The following is a 21,936-nucleotide window of genomic DNA, read 5'->3' as shown; positions in this document are numbered from 1 at the left end:
AGACACCCGCTAAATGCTACTAAAAGTAAATTAAAGAGAATACCCCTAGAGCCTGCGAGAGCGGGGGCGGAAGATGGCTCACCGATTGATAACACGGTTACAGACCAAGGAACGGAAACGACTACTGACAAGGAGAGCATGGCACATGAGACATCCACAACAGCTGCGGGACACAAACTTCAGGTGTGCATTTGTGGTTGGGAGAAAATTACATCAGTGAAGGGCTTGAAGATCCACCAAGGGAGGAAAAAGTGCTTGAGAGAGCAGAGACATGGGCCTCGCATTGACCAGTACTTCTTACGAAGCAACCAGTCAAATCAGTCGAGTGAAGCACAGCGACAGGACTCAAACCAAAGTTCGCAGAGCATCAGCACCCATGTCACTGAAGAGGGTGATACAAGCACAGAAATGCCGGTGGAGGAGCCCACGCAACAACGACAAAGACCTCCATTGGAGGGAAAGATCAAAGGGCACAAACCTGGAGTGAAATGGCCCAAAGCTGTTGAAAAGAAAGAGTGGGAGACAGTCAACAGTGACCTTATACATATCTTGGAGCAACAAGCGGGCACAGCAGTGGAAAAGCTTGAAAGGATGGGCAACACAATCTACAGCTATGGAGAAGAACGGTTTGGGGTGAGTAAAGGGAGAGGTGGAAAGAAATTACCAACACCAATCAAGTCTAGGAGGCAGCAGGAGATCGAGAGGCTAATCAGAGAGAGGAGACAGTTGAAAAAGCAATGGAAAAAAGCAACTGAGGCAGAGAGAGAAGGTCTCATGCTACTCCAAGAGGACATCAAGAGCCGATTGGCAACCTTGCGAAAAGCAGAGAACTTGAGGAAACTTCGCAGGAAGAAAGAACACACAAGAACACGGTTCTACAAAGACCCTTTCAAGTTCATCAAAGACCTCTTCGCAAAGGAAAAAAGTGGAACTTTGAAAACATCAAAACGGGAATTGGAGGAACACCTGGAAAAGGCCCACCAAGACACGAAAAGGCATGAGCAGTTAGTCATCCCACATGACATCCCGCCTATTCAACCACCTGAATTCAACCTGGACACCAGCCCTCCAAGATGGAAAGAGGTAGAGAACACTGTCCGGCGAGCAAGAGCAGCATCAGCTCCGGGGCCAAATGGAGTACCATACAAGCTCTACAAGAACGCACCGGATGTGTTACGCTTTCTATGGAAGCTCATGAGGGTGGTGTGGAAGAAGCAAACAATACCTAAGGCGTGGCGAAGGGCCGGCGGCGTGCTAATACCTAAAGAAAAGGATGCGTCAGACATCAGCCAATTCCGGCCAATATGTCTCCTCAACGTCGAGGGAAAAATCTTTTTCAGCATTGTATCACAAAGGCTGTCCACCTATCTGGTAACAAACAAGTACATTGATACATCTGTACAGAAAGCAGGAATTCCAGGATTTTCGGGCTGCTTGGAGCATACAAGCATGATCTGGCACCAGATCCAAGCAGCTAAGAAGGAGAAGAGAGACCTACATGTGATCTTCCTCGATCTGGCCAATGCATTTGGTTCAGTTCCCCATGAACTCCTTTGGGAATCTTTTGCCTTTTTCCATGTACCAGAGCTCATCACCACACTGGTCAAGAGCTATTTCCAAGACCTGCAGCTGTGCTTCACAACAGCTGACTTCAGTACAACATGGCAGCGCTTGGAAGTAGGCATCATGGCAGGCTGCACAGTCTCACCCTTGGCCTTTACAATGGCCATGGAAGTCATCATCAGGGCCTCAAAATGGGTGGTGGGCGGTGAACGAACCAGGGCTGGGCTCCGTCTGCCACCCATCAGGGCATACATGGACGACATGACCACACTAACCACTACTGCAGCATGCACCAAGCGGCTACTTGGAAAGCTGCAGGAGAACATCAAGTGGGCCCGAATGAAGATCAAACCATGTAAATCTCGAAGCATCTCCATAGTCAAGGGGGTGCTTAGAGACACAAGGTTCTGTATCGGTGACGACCCTATACCAACAGTGTCTGAACAGCCAGTTAAAAGCCTGGGCAGATGGTACAATGCAAGTCTCAAGGATAAAGAGCAGGTGGAACAACTAAGGCAAGAAATTGTCAATGGCCTGGAGAACATCAATCAGACCCTACTGCCTGGGAAACTGAAGCTCTGGTGCCTACAGTTTGGACTCCTTCCTCGGACAATGTGGCCACTGACCATTTATGAAGCCCCAATAACAACTGTGGAGAAGATGGAGCGAACCATAACTTCATACGCGAAGAAATGGCTCGGGGTCCCACGATGTCTAACTAACATCGGCCTATATGGCAAAGGGGTCCTGGAACTACCTCTCACTAGTCTAACAGAGGAATACAAGTGTTCTAAAGTAAGACTTCAGATGACACTGAGGGACTCTAGAGACAAGACCATCAGTGCTGTTGCGCCGCCCCTAGTAACTGGCCGGAAGTGGACGCCATCTGATGCATTACAGCAAGCTTCATCAGCCCTGAGATACAAAGACATCGTGGGGCAAGTCCAGCAGGGAAGAGGAGGCTTTGGCCTTACGACAAGTAAACCAACTTGGCGAAAGGCCACAACATCAGAGCGGAGGACATTGGTGGTCGAGGAGGTGCGGCGACAAGAGGAGGCCGCAAGAAGTGCAAAGGCGGTCTCTCTTGCCAAACAGGGGCAATGGATGCAGTGGGAAGGTGTGGAGCGGAGGAAGATCAGCTGGAAAGAACTATGGGAAATGGAAGCAAGCAAGATCAGCTTCATCATCAGAGCGACTTATGACGTGCTTCCATCACCAAAGAACCTCCATCAGTGGTACGGCGAGGATCCAACCTGTGCCCTCTGCCCAACTCCAGCGACCCTCAAACACATCATGGTAGGCTGCAAGACCAGCCTCACGCAAGGGAGATACACGTGGCGGCATAATCAGGTACTAAAAAGCCTGGCATCAGCCCTTGAGAACAGGCGGTGTGCGACCAACTCCTTGCCTCCGAGAGCAAGCAACCCCCTCCCCCTAAGGGCAACAACCTTTGTCCGAGAAGGACAGAAAACATCTAAACATCCTTCCACCAGATCAGAAGAAGGAAACCTATGCAGGGCCCGCGACTGGAGGATGCTGGCGGACATTGGCCGACAACTAGTTTTTCCACCTGAAATTGCTTCCACCAACCTCAGGCCAGACTTGGTGTTCTGGTCCCCTTCACAGAAGACTGCTTACATCATAGAGCTCACAGTTCCATGGGAGAACTCTGTTGAGGAGGCCTATGAGCGTAAGAAGCTGCATTACGCAGAGCTTGCAGCAGAGGCAACGCAGCGTGGCTGGAACACCAAAGTCTATCCAGTTGAAGTGGGATGCAGAGGATTTGTTGCGTCATCTACCATCAGACTGCTGAAGGAGCTTGGAATCCACGGTCAGGCTCTGCGGAAGACCATAAGATCACTCTCAGAGGCGGCTGAAAGAAGCAGCCGGTGGATTTGGCTCAAGCGGAAAGATCCATGCTGGGCCCCAAGTATTTCAGGGTGAATCTTTGGGACGGTTTGACACGGGACACGCGCTGAGGGCTGATCATCCTGCAGCGGGCCGCCCTTGTGGAGGGTGTATAGTGATAAAAGGCCGAAACACCCAGTGATGCAAGGGTACACTACTGATGATGTGTCCTGTGCCCAACTGTCCTAAAGGTTACCCAGGCCAAGATATACGTATCCACTCCCCCACCCCCCCCCCCCCCCCCCGCCCCCCCCCCCCACAGATGTTGAGCGTCTACCACTCTCAACAATCAACGAATGTCGTGAAATGCTCCCCACCTATTGGCACAAGGGACTTCTTAACATCTTGTCCTGTGTATTTGATTCTCAATCCCTATCAGTCCCTATCTAATACCATCAAAGTTGGTTGTACTCCAATTCAGAAGTTAAACTTGTTGGCCCACCCTGTCCACATCCACAACTATTTTAAGCTCATTAAATTGTGTTCACTGGTCCTAAAAGATTGACCCACTGACACTTCAGTTACTTGCACCTATCAATTTCTTGAGATATCTTCTATATTTCGCCATAATTCCCCAAGTCAAATTTACTTTCTGCATGCTTGCTAACACTCACTCCAGCTATTCAACTTCAACTGATGACAATCACTCATGTTATCAACCTCTGCTTCGGCATGCAGTGAATGAAATCATTTAAATAAACAGGCAATGCAAAGTTTGTGTGCAACCTATTCTGTAATCATGTTAGTCATACTTTAGCCCATGTTAGTTTCAGGCCCTGCCTAATCAAACAATCTCTGCGATGTTCTCATGTTTGCTATCCAAATGATGGAATATAAAAATTAACATTTTCACCCAAAATCTAGTTCTGGCATTGAAGAGGTCATGCATGTGCACTAAATTGCATTTTCACTTGCTTAATTATCATAAGAAACCAGCCCCAGCAGTTACTTCAGTTACATACATCGGAACGTACCATTAATTAATTCATTAGTGATAGAACAGCAATTCATAATTATGTTGGTACAGATAAATTTGTTTCTGTGTTTGCCATGTGATGAATTGCTAAATAAATATTGCATCTTAAACCATGTTAGTTTAAACTCATTGTTTAAAACAGTCCAGGAAAATTAATTCATGTGCGGCACGCTTTGTTGATTGAAACACAAATAAGATTTATTTTAATCAATAATGTAAATCGTATTACCACAATATAGTCTCTGGACAAACATGCCAAGGAAATTCATCATTGTTGGCTGAGTTCAATACACAATTAAATAGTAGCAGTGCATTGTATTATTTCTGCAAAATTCAATCAGATGGAGTGAATTTCAGAGGCAAGATGCAATGTAAATATAGCATAATTTACGGTAAATAATGCTGTTGATGCTAGGCAGGTGCAACATGTATAAATTTCAGACTTCTCACAAATTAAGCATTGAAAACTTTAGGATATTCCAAGACATGAACTCCATTCAGTAACTTCATTAACCATTCAAAAATCATTTTTATAATGATCAATATATCAACACAGTACCTGTACAATACAAAACCTTAGATGCACATGGATTGAATGTGATCGGAAAATTGACTTCGAACAGAGATCTGAGCCACTTCACTCTATTAACATTCTCCTCTGCCTGGCAGAATTTGCCGTACCCTCAACCACTTTACTTTTGACTCCTCTCACTTTATCCAAGTTAAATGTGTAGCGATGGGCACTTACATGAGCCCCAGCTATGTTGGCCTTTTTGTTGTTTACGTCCATCATTGCAGGCTTACAATGGCACTCTCCCCCAACTCTTGCCGCTATGTCGATGACTGCATCGGGGCTGTGCAGAACTCAGTGATTTCATTAACTTTATCATTAACTTCCACCCTGCCCTCAAATTCATTCAAAATATCTCTGACACCTCACTCCCTCACCTTGATCTCTGTCTCCATCACAGGCTATCGATTTTCATCCCTTTCAAACCTACCGACTCCTACAGTTATTGAACTATACTTCCACCCATACTGCCTCTTGCCTTCTCTCAGTTTCTCTGTCTCTGCCGCATCTGCTCTGCAGATGAGGTTTTCCATTCGAGTATATCCAAGATGTCCTCTTTCCTTAGTAAACATGGATTCCCTCCTGCTGTCATATATGGACTTCCCACTCGCACCTCCTCGGTCCCATAGTTCCTTTCTCACTCCTCCTCCACCCAGACGGAACAAGGATAATGTTACCACCTGTCACATTTCCAGCCTTCATGTCCAACGTATTATTCTCTGACATTTCCATTACCTCCAACACGTTCCCACCACCAGTTATACTTTCCCATCTCCACCCATTTTCATTTTCTGCAGACTCTCTGCAATTCCTTCATTCACTCATCCATTCCCACCCAAACCATGCCCTCCCCAGGTACCTTTACCCTGCAACTGCACAAGATTTAACACCTGTCCTTCCCACGCCTCCATCCTGGCCAAAGTACAGCAAGTGAAGATGTAAACAACTGAGTAATAGATTAGATTAGATTAGATAACCTTTATTGTCATTCAGACCGAAGTCTGAACGAAATTGAAGCAGTCATACATACAATACAATACAATAAAAAACAACAATAAACACACATTAACATCCACCACAGTGAGTCCACCCAACATCTCCTCACTGTGATGGAGGCAAAAGTCTTAGGTCTCCAGTCTCTTCCCTCCTCTTCTCCCTCTGCGCTGAGGCGATACCCCCCGGGCGATGTTAGAAACTGTCCCGCGGCTCAAACACCGCGGCCCGGGGTGGTCGAAGCTGCCGCCCACCAGTCCTGCTGACGCAGCCACTGGCCCGCGGCCGAACCCCGGACTCAGGCCACCACCGCCAGAACGCCGTCCCAGACACCGGAGCACCGTTCCAGCCCCGAGCCGGATCGCCCTCATGTGAGTACCGTTACCGTCTCAGCCTCGCGCCAGGCCGCCCCGACTGGGCGCCGCTCCTCCCTCGGGCCGGGCCGCCCCGACCGGGCGCCGCTCCTCCCTCGGGCCGGGCCGCCCCGACCGGGCGCCGCTCCTCCCTCGGGCTGGGCCGCCCCGACCGGGCGCCGCTCCTCCCTCGGGCTGGGCCGCCCTGACCGGGCGCCGCTCCTCCCTCGGGCTGGGCCGCCCCGACTGGGCACCGCTTCTCCCTCGGGCTGGGCCGCCCCGACTGGGCACCGCTTCTCCCTCGGGCTGGGCCGCCCCGACTGGGCACCGCTTCTCCCTCGGGCTGGGCTGCCCCGACTGGGCACCGCTTCTCCCTCGGGCTGGGCCGCCCCGACTGGGCGCCGCTCCTCCCTCGGGCTAGGAGCGCCGTACCTCCCCGAGCTCGGCCACTCCGACGGGAGCACCGTTCCTTCCTCGGGCCGGCCGTCCTCACGGGAGCGCCACAGTCCCTCACGAAAGCACTGTTCCAGCCCCGAGCCGGGCAGTCCTCACGGGAGCGAGCCCAGTGCGAGTCCTGGCGGGCTCTGCCTCCTGAGCCTCGAGGTCGCCAGCTCCGCCCTTAGGCCTCAGCGCAGACGGAGGCAGAGAAGGGGAATACGACAAAAAGTCGCTTTCCCCCGCAGGGAGAGACAGCAAGCCCCGTTTCAACCCCCCCCCCCAAAACAGAAACTAAAAACCAAAACTAGACTAACCAAAACGAAAATAAACAACACAAAAAACACAAAACAAACAGGACTGCCGGAGAGCCGCTGCAGCCAGAGCGGCGCCGCCACTAGCGGAGCTGTTTGACTGTTCCAATACTTCTAATGTCAACAAATACACCTTTGATGGTTGAACTGCCTCCAGTGTACCGATAATCACACTGGCAACATATCTCCCCACAGCATCAGTTGTCTCGTCAATTGAGATCCATATTTTGTTACATGAAACTTAATCTCTAAGTTTCTGCACAACAATGTTGAAGTTGCTGTCAACATAACTTTTCCGTAATGATGACTTGCTTGGTATATGTTCCTCTGTGTATTTCTCTACAAAACCTCTGAGAGATTTGTTTTCCAAATTCCACAGTGGAATTCCAGCATCAATGAATGCCTTGCACAGATCACTCGATTGCACAGATCATTTGCGATTGGAGCCAGCGTTAAATGTAGTGAGGAGACAAGCTTGGGTAATTCGCTTGGGTAGTCTACACCTCAACGGTATCAACATTGACCTCTAATTTTAGATAGCCCTTGTCTTCGCCCTCCTCCCCCTTCCCAGCTCTCCTTCTAGTCCTACTGTCTCCGCATTTTCCTTTCTTTTTCCTACCAACCCCCCACATCAGTCTGAAGAAGCGCCTCGACTTGAAATGTCGCTTATTCCTTCTCTCCATAGATGCTGCCTCACCCGCTGAGTTTTTCCAGCTTTTTTTGTCTACCTTTGTTTTTTCCAGCATCTGCTGTTCTTTCTTAAATAGATCTTGGAGACTGAACCAGTGGGCAGGGGCATGAACGAATGAATGACCGACAGTGGCACCCCCATTTTCACCCCAGTGGTGGAAGTTTTCTTGTAAGTTCTGCTATTCTTCTTCTGTCGTATGTCTTTTAGACCTGCAGCTCCGTTGAGGCGAGTCAGGCCAACGTGTCATCGTCCAGGTCAATCTGACCTTGTTCACCATTCAGTGGCCGGTGTTTGGGGCAACTGGTGACTATGTGCTCCACTCTCTGTGTTGGGTCCCCACACTCACAGGAGGCGCTGTCCACGAGGCCTCACCTCTTCATCGCTACTCCATAGCGTCCAATGCCAGTCCCCAAGCGGTTGAGGGTTGTCCACTGCTTTCGGGGCAGGTCCTGGTGTAGCCTAGATGGTTCAGCCGGTGTTGTGCAGAGCAGCTCTTGGGCTTGCGTGGCAAAGGGGTGCCGTGACTTGAGGCGCACTCGTCATGGTGTCTCTGTGACGATCTAATGGAGGAGGTGGGATTCACTGGTCTGTGCCTTTCGAGAGAGGGCCAGCGTGGCTGCTTCTCGTCTGATGTTGGCTGGGGCAATGCCAGCGAGGACGGGCAGTTGGTTTAGTGGGGTGGCTCGTAGGCATCCGGAGACAGTCTGCAGGGCGCTGTTGAGGGCAGCATCCAGCTTCTTGGCGTGAGGGCTACGGCACCAAACCGGGATGCAGTACTCGGCGGCTGAGAACACCAGGGCCACTGTGGACATGCACAATGTCTTCGGCGTGGCTCCCCATGTGGTGCCGGCTAGGCACGGGCGCTTGTCTTTGCCTTGGCACCTTCCAGGTATTGTTTGAATGACAACGTTCTGTCGAGCTTCACACCGAGGTAGGTGGGGACAGACTGGGACCGTAACCGGGCGTTATCCACCATGATGTTCATCTTGTGGGTCGTTTCCCTGTTGTTGAGGTGGAACATTGAAGATGTCATCTTACCCATGCTGAGCTTGAGGCGCCAGTTCCTCAGGTATGAAGACAGGATGTTCATGTCTTCAGAGAGACCCTCTTCTGCTGCTTCCCAGGATGGCTTACTGAGTAGGATGGCCAGGTCATCAGCATAGCCATACTTCTTTGACTGGGTTGCAGGCAGGTTATGGATGTAGATGTTGAACAGCATTGGTGCCAGCTCTGAGCCCTGTGGGACGCCGTTCTTAAGTTTCCTCACCCTGCTCTATTTCCCGTTGCTGGTGTGTAGCCTGAAGCTGCGGTTGCTCAACAACTCCATGATGAAGCTCACCATGTGCTTGTCTGGGATGATTTCCAGAAGCTTCAAGTGTTGGCTACGCAGCCAGACAGTATCATTTGCAGCTGTGAGGTCCAAGAAGACAGCGCCAGCTTTCTCCCCTGCCTGGAAGCTGTCCTCTATGTCTTGGCACAGGATGGTCACCTGGTCTGCCATTGACCTACCGCTTCGGAAGTCAGCCTGTTCTTTGGGCAGCTGGGGGTCGATCACTGGATTGAGACGTGTGTGGAGGAGACGTTCCAGGAGCTTGTATGGAACACACAGCAGTGAAATGGGTCGGTATCCCTTGGGGTCATCGCTGGCTTGTTTGGCTTCGGCAGAGCGATCACCTTGGCACGGCGCCAGATCTTTGGCTGCTTCAGGCAGCGGAAACACATGGAGAGCAAGGAGCACAGCCAGTCATTTGCCTTCTTGCCTTGGTGTTTTATGTATTCCGGGTGGATGCCTTGTTCCTTGCCAGTTTTCAGCCGTCGGATGGCCTGCTCGATTTCTTGTGTTGTGAAATCATGGGATAGGTTGGAGTCGCAACTCGGGGCCTTGTGCAGCTCGTGGACTCTCGCCAATGTTGTTCTGGTGAAGTCCTTGTCTGCGTTGGGGAAGCGGCCGTTGCTCAGCAGTAGCGACGCGATATAATTTGGAGTGTTGGGACACTGTGCTGGGATTGTCGACCTGCCCATCAGCTTGTTCATGGTCTGCCACGCCTGATGGCTGGAGTGTGTGAAATCAATTGGTTCCACTGTCTCCGTCCATCTTTGTCTGCGTTTCTCATTTAATCTGCAGATTAGGTGATTCGCTGCTTTGTCCCTGTCTTCGCTGGTTTGTGATTCTGTGTGGGTGCGAAGTAGGTCTTCACATTCATCATCCCAACAGGGAACATAGGCTTTACGTACACCGCAGGGGATGTTCGTCTTGGCGGCGGCCAGCAGCATCTTGCAGTATAAGTCGTAGGCGTTGTTCAGGTTGATGGGGCATGGGTGTGGGAGGCCAACGACTGCCTTATTCACATGTTGTGTGAAGCCTGCCCAGTTTGCTTTCCGGAAGTTCCACCTCTTGACATCTTTCCCTTCCACGGGCTGGACCAGAGATGGAATGGTTATGAGCGATGGTCGATGGTGTGACCGGGGAAACCTGTCCAGGATGCGTCTTACTGGGAGCAGTTCATTGTTGCAACATTTTGCGAAGGCCAGGTACGGGTTGGTGGTGCTGTTCCAGCGTGCAGAGTAGAAAGTGGGTGGCTCCTTTGGGCCGTATCGGAGTGTTGCATCGGCGGTCGAGGCCCATTCTGCCAGGATGTTGACGTCAGCGTTGGAGCTGCTGTATGCCCAGTCTGTATGATGGCTGTTGAAGTCACCAGCATACACGGCAGGGGCTGGGACATCTGGCAGAGATGTTGGGACCAACCTGCTCGGAGGCGGCTTGTAAATGTTGATGATGGTAGTGTCTTGCACTTTGGTTGCGATCCATTCTACCTCTGCATCCTCTGCGGACTGTGCTATGGCTGACCAGGCCATGTCGTTACGAACGAACGTAGCTATGCCATGATATTTGTCGGCGGTGTGACCGGTCAGGGTATACCCAGGAAGTTTCAGGAAGTTCGTGTTTTCGGTGTGAGTCTCCTGCAGTAGAACTATAGTCGCCTTGTTTTTGATGGCAATCTGTTCGATGACATTGAGCTTGGCGGTGGTAAGGCCTTCAACATTGCAGTAGCGTTAAACCTCGACAGTTGGCGGCATTTAACGGTGCCGCCTGGCCTGGGGAGGCATGGCTTTCAGTGGTCTGCAGACGCGGTAAAGACATTGGTTTCGATTTGTGGGTTTATGAGCCTGTAAGCTACTCATGGAGGAGGCCATGTAGAGGCTGTCTTTGTCTCCTCCAAGTTATACTATGTTAACGCATTAATAATAACATTAATATTAACATGTTAACATAGAAAACGTCATTGTAATCACAGTACAACTAGAGAAAAAAGCACGACTTTTTAGCAAAACAGCAAAACAAGGCTGATTTAGGCACTCGATCATGAAAAAAGGCATTATACTCATCAAAAAAGGCATGAACTGGCACATGGCATTTATGGCAAAATCCTGGCTCTATTTATGAGGATTATGTTTATTAACATTTTAGAAAAAGGAGAAATGGGATAGAATTATGGATTTTCCTTATATACAGCATCAAAGTAGTGGGACACCAAAGTCGACTTACTGAAGAATCACTCTTTAGTGATCTCCGTCACGTGACACGCCCAAACTTGATCATCTCCATCATGCAGAGTCATGTCCGTCATGTGAGTATTTTATGCTCATAATGTGTAAAATAATACAACAATGACCATAATTATGAATTGTAATTGATAAATCAATAGTATGCTTCTGCCTATTCATCTGAAGTTAATATTGTTTTAGGGGAAGTTATGTGACGGTTACCATTCTTGCTGAAAATTACCACTTTTTTTGGCAGTAAACTGTTACGAAGGCTTAAAATCAATGTATTAGACTGAAAAAGTTTTTTCTTGGTGGTTTATTTGAGGTAGATTATAATTTGAAAGACTGTGACAAAAATTTGATTTTATATTCTTAAAACAGTTATATTTTACATTGGTGCTCATCATAAAAATGGAACAGATATGACTGAATGCAAAGGGCAACCTGGAAAAAGTAGAAAAAATTAATTAAATTCTCTAAAAGATTGCGCTAAACATATTTTTCCCATATTCATCTATGTGAAACAACATTCAAAGTTGCAAACATTTAAGTTTTATCATCGGGTTTCCAGAAACTTCAAAGTAGACACTTACTGAGAATCACCCCTTTAGAAGTTTGTAAGAGTCACTGCAGACATGCCAAATTTCTTCAGTCTGCTAGGGAAGTAGAGGCATCACTGCGCCTTCTTAGCTGTTGCATCAATGTAGTTGTTCCTCGACTGATCATTGGCAATATTAACACCAAGGAATTTGAAGCTGTTAATCATTCTCACTTCTGCCCCATTGATGTTGATTGCAACATGTACTCCTCTATAGAAACATAGAAACATAGAAATTAGGTGCAGGAGTAGGCCATTCGGCCCTTCGAGCCTGCACCGCCATTCAATATGATCATAGCTGATCATCCAACTCAGTATCCCGTACCTGCCTTCTCTCCATACCCTCTGATCCCCATTAGCCACAAGGGCCACATCTAACTCCCTCTTAAATATAGCCAATGAACTGGCCTCGACTACCCTCTGTGGCAGGGAGTTCCAGAGATTCACCACTCTCTGTGTGAAAAAAATTCTTCTCATCTCGGTTTTAAAGGATTTCCCCCTTATCCTTAAGCTGTGACCCCTTGTCCTGGACTTCCCCAACATCGGGAGCAATCTTCCTGCATCTAGCCTGTCCAACCCCTTAAGAATTTTGTAAGTTTCTATAAGATCCCCTCTCAATCTCCTAAATTCTAGAGAGTATAAACCAAGTCTATCAAGTCTTTCTTCATAAGACAGTCCTGACATCCCAGGAATCAGTCTGGTGAACCTTCTCTGCACTCCCTCTATGGCAATAATGTCCTTCCTCAGATTTGGAGACCAAAACTGTACGCAATACTCCAGGTGTGGTCTCACCAAGACCCTGTACAACTGCAGTAGAACCTCCCTGCTCCTATACTCAAATCCTTTTGCTATGAAAGCTAACATACCATTCGCTTTCTTCACTGCCTGCTGCACCTGCATGCCCACTTTCAATGACTGGTGTACCATGACACCCAGGTCTCGCTGCATCTCCCCTTTTCCTAGTCGGCCACCATTTAGATAATAGTCTGCTTTCCTGTTTTTGCCACCAAAATGGATAACCTCACATTTATCCACATTATACTGCATCTGCCAAACATTTGCCCACTCACCCAGCCTATCCAAGTCACCTTGCAGTCTCCTAGCATCCTCCTCACAGCTAACACTGCCCCCCAGCTTAGTGTCATCCGCAAACTTGGAGATATTGCCTTCAATTCCCTCATCCAGATCATTAATATATATTGTAAATAGCTGGGGTCCCAGCACTGAGCCTTGCGGTACCCCACTAGTCACTGCCTGCCATTGTGAAAATGACCCGTTTACTCCTACTCTTTGCTTCCTGTTTGCCAGCCAGTTCTCTATCCACATCAATACTGAACCTCCAATGCCGTGTGCTTTAAGTTTGTAAACTAATCTCTTATGTGGGACCTTGTCGAAAGCCTTCTGGAAGTCCAGATACACCACATCCACTGGTTCTCCCCTATCCATGCTACTAGTTACATCCTCGAAGAATTCTATAAGATTCGTCAGACATGATTTACCTTTTGAAAATCCATGCTGACTTTGTCCAATGATTTAACCACTTTCCAAATGTGCTGCTATCCCATCTTTAATAACTGACTCTAGCAGTTTCCCCACTACCGATGTTAGACTAACTGGTCTGTAATTCCCCGTTTTCTCTCTCCCTCCCTTCTTAAAAAGTGGGGTTACGTTTGCTACCCGCCAATCCTCAGGAACTACTCCAGAATCTAAAGAGTTTTGAAAGATTATTACTAATGCATCCACTATTTCTGGAGCTACTTCCTTAAGTACTCTGGGATGCAGCCTATCTGGCCCTGGGGATTTATCGGCCTTTAATCCATTTAATTTACCCAACACCACTTCCCGGCTAACCTGGATTTCACTCAATTCCTCCAACTCCTTTGACCCGCGGTCCCCTGCTATTTCCGGCAGATTATTTATGTCTTCCTTAGTGAAGACGGAACCAAAGTAGTTATTCAATTGGTCCGCCATATCCTTGTTCCCCATGATCAACTCACCTGTTTCTGACTGCAAGGGACCTACATTTGTTTTAACTAATCTCTTTCTTTTCGCATATCTATAAAAACTTTTGCAGTCAGTTTTTATGTTCCCTGCCAGTTTTCTTTCATAATCTATTTTTCCTTTCCTAATTAAGCCCTTTGTCCTCCTCTGCTGGTCTCTGAATTTCTCCCAGTCCTCCAGTATGCTGCTTTTTCTGGCTAAATTGTACGCATCATCCTTCGCTTTGATACTATCCCTGATTTCCCTTGTTATCCACGGATGCACTACCTTCCCTGATTTATTATTTTGCCAAACTGGGATGAACAATTTTTGTAGTTCATCCATGCAGTCTTTAAATGTCTTCCATTGCATATCCACCGTCAACCCTTTTAGAATTAATTGCCAGTCAATCTTGGCCAATTCACGTCTCATACCCTCAAAGTTACCTTTCTTTAAGTTCAGAACCATTGTTTCTGAATTAACAATGTCACTCTCCATCCTAATGAAGAACTCAACCATATTATGGTCACTATTGCCCAAGGGGGCACGTACAACAAGACTGCTAACTAACTCTTCCTCATTACTCAATACCCAGTCTAAAATAGCCAGCTCTCTCGTTGGTTCCTCTACATGTTGATTTAGATTACTATCCCGCATACATTCCAAAAAATCCTCTTCCTCAGCACCCCTGCCAATTTGATCCACCCAATCTATATGTAGATTGAAGTCACCCATTATAACAGTTTTGCCTTTGTCGCACGCATTTCTAATTTCCTGTTTGATATCATCTCCAACTTCACTACTACTGTTAGGTGGCCTGTACACAACACCCACCAGCGTTTTCTGCCCCTTAGTGTTTCGCAGCTCTACCCATACCGATTCCACATCCTGCAAACTAATGTCCTTCCTTTCCATTGCGTTAATCTCCTCTCTAATCAGCAATGCTACCCCACCTCCTTTTCCTTTCTCTCTATCCCTCCTGAATATTGAATATCCCTGGATGTTCAGCTCCCAGCCTTGGTCACCCTGGAGCCATGTCTCCGTGATCCCAACTATATCATAGTCATTAATAGCTATCTGCACATTCAACTCATCCACCTTATTACGAATGCTCCTTGCATTGAGACACAAAGCCTTCAGGCTTGTTTTTACAACACTCTTACCCCTTATACAATTTTGTTGAAAAGTGGCCCTTTTTGATTTTTGCCCTGGATTTTCCGGCCTGCCACTTTTACTTTTCACCTTGCTACCTATTGCTTCTACCCTCATTTTACACCCCTCTGTCTCTACGCTCACACATTTAAGAAACCCTTTCCCTTTAACTCCATCCTCCACTAGCCCATTCGACACCCCACCCCCCTTATTCAGTTTAAAACCACCCGTGTAGCAGTGGCAAACCTGCCTGCCAGAATGCTGGTCACACACCTGTTAAGATGCAATCCGTCCCTTTTGTACAGTTCCCCCTTACCCCAAAACAGATCCCAGTCATCTAAGAATCTAAATCCCTGCCCCGTGCACCAGTTCCTCAGCCACACGTTCAGGTCCTGTATCTCCCTGTTCCTGCTCTCGCCAGCACGAGGAACTGGAAGCAAACCGGAGATAACAACCCTGGAGGTCCTGCTTTTCAGCATTTTTCCGAGCTCTCTAAAGTCACGCTGCAGAATATTCATCCCCTTCTTTCCGACATCGTTTGTGCCGACATGCACTACCACTTCCGGATGTTCACCTTCGCCCTTGAGGATTTTCTGCACTCTGTCCGTGTCATCCTGGATCCTGGCACCAGGAAGGCAGCACACCATCCTCGCATCCCGTCTGTTGCCGCAGAAACCCCTGTCCGTACCTCTCACAATGGAGTCTCCCACTACAATGGCGTTGCCTGCCTTAGGCCTTTTTGGTTTTGGCTCAACAGCCCTATTCGCATCACAAGCCAGTCCGTCGCCCAGTGTAAACACCTCTTCTGTCCCGACAGCTTCTATGTGGGTGAACCTGTTCACAAGAGGTACAACACCCGGGGAAGTTGGCATTCCATGCTTCCCTCCCGTTCTCACTGTCTCCCACCTTCTCTCTTCCAGTACCTTAGGTGTAACAATCGTACTGTAGGACTTGTCGAGGACCGGAGGTCATCCACTTGCTTCTCCAGTTCCCCAACACGGCCCTTCAGGAGCTCTACCTGGATGCACTTCTCGCATTTGTAGCAGCCAGAGGCACCGGCGGTGTCCTTGACCTCCCACATACTGCAAGCATCGCACTGAATCAGCTTGCCTGACATCTCCTTCTTTCGTCTCCTCGCCGAAGACTCTCGAGCCAAAGACTCACACTTTTCTCACAGGGCAAGACTCACACTTTTCTCACAGGGCACTTCCCTCACAAGGCCGCTCACTCACTGCCGTTCGCTAAGAGCTGTCTTGCTTAAATTGACGGATAAATTGCCTGATTTACAAACCTCAGTTTACAAATTCCTCAGTTTTCAACTGGTTTCCCTGCGCTGACTCACTTCTCTCCTCCCACTTGGGCTAGAGCCAATCAGTCGTATCTCTTGCTAAACTCCTGCTGCTGTTGTTGCTCCCAAACCTACAGCAGTTCTGAGTCTAGTCTGCCTGTCCTTGACCTGTACTTTAACTGTTTTCACTTCTCTCCTCCCACTTGGGCTAGAGCCAATCAGTCGTATCTCTTGCTTATCTCCTGCTGCTGTTGTTGCTCCCAAAACTACAACAAATCTACTTGCTTCCTGAAGTCGAAAACTTGCTCTTCCATCTTGCTGACACCGGGGCTGAAGTTATTGTCTTACAGCATATCACTAGGTTCTCTATCTCCTTCCTCCACTCCATCTTGTCATGTTTCTGATTTGGCCCACCACCGTAATATCATCTGCAAACCTGAATTTGGCTATACATTCCTAGCTCCAGGAATTTGGAAAGAGTCTCACTGTTGGTGTGATACAAGAATTATGAAGCAAAGTTCTCTTCCTGTTTGTTGTTTTAGTATATTTTCATGTCTCTATTCGCTTCCATCTCCCACACATTTTGAAGTATATATGCCAAGCACCTATATCTTAATGGAACAGTCAATTAAAACTCCACTATAAGTCACTGCATCGCCTGTAACCTGTGAAACAACAACATTATCAAATCATGAAGCAGGCAAATGTGGACAACCAACACCTCTCCCAATCGATCACAAGTAATTGAAAGTATTGTTAAATTTCATCAGGTAGAAGATATTTTTCTGCTGAATGCTAGGGTATTTTGGTAGGTTATCAACAATATATTCTTCAAACAAGCATTGCAGAAAAAAATCATTAAAATGTATTTGCAATGTATACTTTCTGCTTGGGCAACTAAAATTATTAATTTACTCAATAGCATGTTGTACTAAAATTAATAATAAAGGAAATTATATTTATCTTGTAGCTATCATGTCTATCAGCCATATCACAATAGATTATACCCACAATTAATTAATTAAAGAGCAGTAACTTTTGTAAAGGAAGTAAATGCTCAATTTTAGTTAGGTACCATGACACGGATAAGGCCATTCAGGGTCTATGACAGATCACACTGGAGCAATTCCAGTAGTCCCCATCAGTCTCTTTCCCCATCCTTATTTTCTTGTATCCCTGCAAATTATTTCACATATGCACATCAACACCTCCTCCATTCCTTTGCCTTACTTATAGTCAACAATTAAGCTACAGCACATCTTTGAAATGTGAGAGGAAACCAGAGCAACAGGCAGAAACCCTTGCCTTTACAGGGAGAACATTTAATATTCCATATAAGTCACCAAATGTTGAGCCCAGGTTTCTGGCGCTCCGAGATGGCAACACAAACTGTGCCTTATATCTGGAACTTGCATGCAACAAAAAAATAATAAAATAGGAATATTATCCAGGATATTTGGACCACAACGTGGTTTGCTTCTGGCTGTGCTGTGAGATCATTACCATCCAACTGATAGATACGATAAAATTGTAGGCAGGACACCAGCTATGATATACTATGCTGGAATGATTGGTTTGCAGGCATTCATTTAAATTATAACAAAAGCCTTAACTCAATTTCTCCACCTTCCATCCATATTCCAATATAAACTGAATTAATTAAAAAAACTAAATTTCAATTGACCGCCAGGTTTCATAGCAATACAAAAAGAGTGTTGTTAGTGCTTTGAATTATAAAAAAAATATTTCCCTTCCCAGCCCACTGAGAAGATAGCATCAAGTATCCATTTAGCTTTATTACATCAAATCGTTTTAAACCCCTCAACTGGATTCCTCCCCTAAACTTGCAAACTCATGGGCATATATCCACATATTGAATTTGTTACTCGGAGGTTATTTCCTTATAACTCTGCTAAATCCTTTCCAACGTTAATTATCAAAAAAGTGATTGAGAATTGAATGAATCTAAGGAGTTGTACATCTGTAATATAACCTCCCATTTTTGTATCTCTATTGCCTTGAGAAAAAACACCAACAGTTCATGGACCTTTAGCATTTGTGCATTTGCTTTCAGCCTTCTATATAATTGATCGCAAATCACTTTGCTCCTTCACATTTGATATTTGTCTATGGGTTCGAAAATAATAGGTTAGGGCTAACCACCCCCCAATTACTTGAGTCTAGGAGTTTGAGAAGTTTGAAATTGAATAAACTGGAAGGGATGAAGAGATGAAGTAAAAAATAAATTAGAAAGTCAGAGGAATAATCAGACATCACATGGGAAATGATAGTGAAGCAATTAAAAAATGCTGATAGGAATAACCTCACATTACTTGCAATATTAATGCAATTTGAATCAATTTAATTTATTCCCATTTACCTGCTGCATGCCTTCTCTCATTTCTTATCCTTGCACATCAGGAACACATGCAAGGAAATTGCACGCCGCAGAGCATGAATTCTTAATGTACAATCTCAGTCAAACATCTCATGCCAGGGCCATGTAAGTAGAAAGTTTGCTCTCACATCTTTAGAGAGTTTACAATGATCAGGAGAATTTAAAGAAAATTCAAAGATAGAGGAAATTAATGATCTTCAAAAGTGATAATTAAATTAATTATATTGGAAAAGCACACTCCAGGTTTTGGTATTGGTTTAAAGCTGTTGTTCAGCGGGGCTAAACAACTCCCATAACTAAACAAAGTTTGTACTCATGGGATACGGAATTGATTTATGACTGAATATTATTGACAATGTGAGTGCAATAAGAATCAATAGACAATAGGTGCCGGAGTAGGCCATACAGCCCTTCGAGCCAGCACTGTCATTCAATGTGATCATGGCTGATCATCCACAATCAGTACTCCGTTCCTGCCTTCTCCCCATATCCCCTGACTCCGCTATCTTTAAGAGCCCTATCAAGCTCTCTCTTGAAAGTATCCAGACAACCGGCAGAGAATTCCACAGACTCACAACTCTCTGTGTAAAATGTGTTTCTTCATCTCTGTTCTAAATGCCTTATTCTTAAACTAAATATCTAAATTCCTTATTCTTGTAGTGGCCATTTGGCGTGTTTGCTGCTGGTCTTCTTGAGCAGAAGCTGTTGGCCAGTTAGTTTAGTTCGGAGGACGATGGCTGAGAGTTTAGCTTTTGTCCATGAAAGTTTTCTAAAGTTTCTAAGCAATAAGCTGAAGTTTGACAAAGTTTAAAATGTACGGGTAAAAGAAGAAGGTTGGATGGATATCTTACTGTTTTTCTTCAACAATAAATAAACTATTAATCAAAAGACTGTGTTATGATAGATTTATCTTTCGAGAAGCTTTGAGCTTGAAAGACATGGAGAACTTACATGCGTCTCAAAACGACGTTCTCCTAATACCATATTTTCTCCAGAGTGGCTAGAGAGATAAAGGAGCGATCTCTTGAACAATATAATAATCTGCCACAACAATTCTGAAACTCCCCCAACTTCGGGAACATGTTTCCTGCTTCTAGCCTGTCCAAACCCTTAATAATCTTATATGTTTCAATAAGATACCCTCTCATCCTTCTAAATTCCAGTGAATACAAGCCCAGCCGCTCCATTCTCTAAGCATGTGACAGTCCCGCCATCCCGGGAATTAACTTTGTGAACCTACGCTGCACTCCCTCAATAGCAAGAATGTCCTTCCTCAAAATTAAGGGACCAAAAATGCACACAATACTCCTGGTGTGGTCTCACTAGGGCCCTGTACAACTGCCGAAGGACCTCTGTGTTCCTATATTCATCTCCTATTGTTATAAAGGCCAACATGCCATTCGCTTTCTTCACTGCATGCTTTCTTTCATTGACTGATGAACAAGGACCCCCCAGATCCCGTTGTAATTTCCCTTTTCCCAACTTGACACCATTTAGATAATAATCTGCCTTCCTGCTTTTGCTACCATGCATCTGCCTACTCACCCAACCTGTCCAAGTCACCCTGCATTCTCATAGCATCCTCTTCATAGTTCACACAGCCACCCAACTTTGTGTCATCTGCAAATTTGCTAATGTTACTTTTAATCCCTTCATCTAAATCATTGATGTATATTGTAAATAGCTGCCAACTACTTGCTGAACCCCACTCGACACTGCCTGCCATTCTGAAAGGGACATGTTAATTCCTACGGTACACAAAAATGCTGGAGAAACTCAGCGGGTGCAGCAGCATCTATGGAGCGAAGGAAATAGGTGACGTTTCGGGCCGAAACCCTTCTTCAGACTGGTTAATTCCTACACTTTGTTTCCTGGCTGCCAACCAATTTTCTATCCATGTCAGCACTCTACCCCAATACATGTGCCCTAAATTTGCCCACTAATCTCCTATGTGTGACCTTATCAAATGCTTTCTGAAATTCCAGGTACACTACATCCACTGGCTCTCCCTTGTCCATTTTCCAAGTTACATCCTCAAAAAATTCCAGAAGATTAATCAAGATTGATTTCCCCTTCATAAATCCATGCTGACTTGGACCGATCCTGTTACTGCTATCCAAATGTGCCGCTATTTCATCTTTTATGATTGACTCCAGCATCCTCTGTCTTGGAATAATCTGCATCCTGGGTCACTGTTTTAAAAAAAGACACAGATGAGACCAATATTTTTTTCTCATAAAGGCATGTGTCTTTGGAACGCTGCTTCCAATTAATATATTTGAATATATATTTAAGTATGTCCCAAATAAACATCTTAGGCCTCCTCAGACCAATTCCTGTAATGTACAAATGTTAGTTAGGCATATGGAATTTCCTGAGGTTCATTTAGTTTATGTGCTGAAATGGCAGGATACCTCAGGGAGGGTGAGCAGTAAATAAGGCTAGAAAAATACAAGTCAGCAGTAAGTTGTTACATTGCAGTGAATCCAGTAATTTTGCTCCATCTTAAGGAAAGCTCAAATCATGTTCGTTTTCATTTGGCTTTATATGTTGTTTCACACTTGCTTTTTATTATTTTATTCTGTTCGAAATAAAGAATCAAATAAATAAATAAATAAATAAATAGATAAATATGCATTCGGTTGATTCCAGGCTTCTCAATCACCAATCTATTGCAGTTGTGCGGCTAATGTGCTATCTCTTCCCCTTGTGAATGGAGCATGTGTTTTTGAGTAATTTGTAATCTGTGTGATATTCTTGCCAAGGTTGGGTAGATGGAAGTTTGTGAAATTGGTGAAATGTGTATAAGGCTTGAAATGTTGATAAGAAAAACGTGTCTTGAGTCACTTAGTTTTAATGTACTTGTCTGGATAATAAATTTTGTTAGAGTATGAGAGATGGGGTTTAATTGAACAGTACAAGTTGTTTGCACATGTATTGAGAGATGGAATTTGTTGACCTGACTTTGTGAGTTCATTAAATGATTCTAAGGCATAGGCCTCATGTGTAAACATATCCCACCAAAGTCATTGTGAATCCAGGACCTTCCAAAGAATGAGGAGAATGAGGTGACCGTGGCTGACAAAGGAAGTCAAATTTAGCGTCAAACTAAAAGAGAAGGCATATAATATTGCAGTTTAGTGGGAAGATAGTGGATTTAGAAGCATTTA

Source organism: Amblyraja radiata, chromosome 6 (genome assembly GCF_010909765.2).
Source record: "Amblyraja radiata isolate CabotCenter1 chromosome 6, sAmbRad1.1.pri, whole genome shotgun sequence".
NCBI lineage: Eukaryota > Metazoa > Chordata > Chondrichthyes > Rajiformes > Rajidae > Amblyraja > Amblyraja radiata.
The sequence above is the reverse complement of the archived record's forward strand: the minus strand, read 5'-3'. Positions refer to the sequence as shown.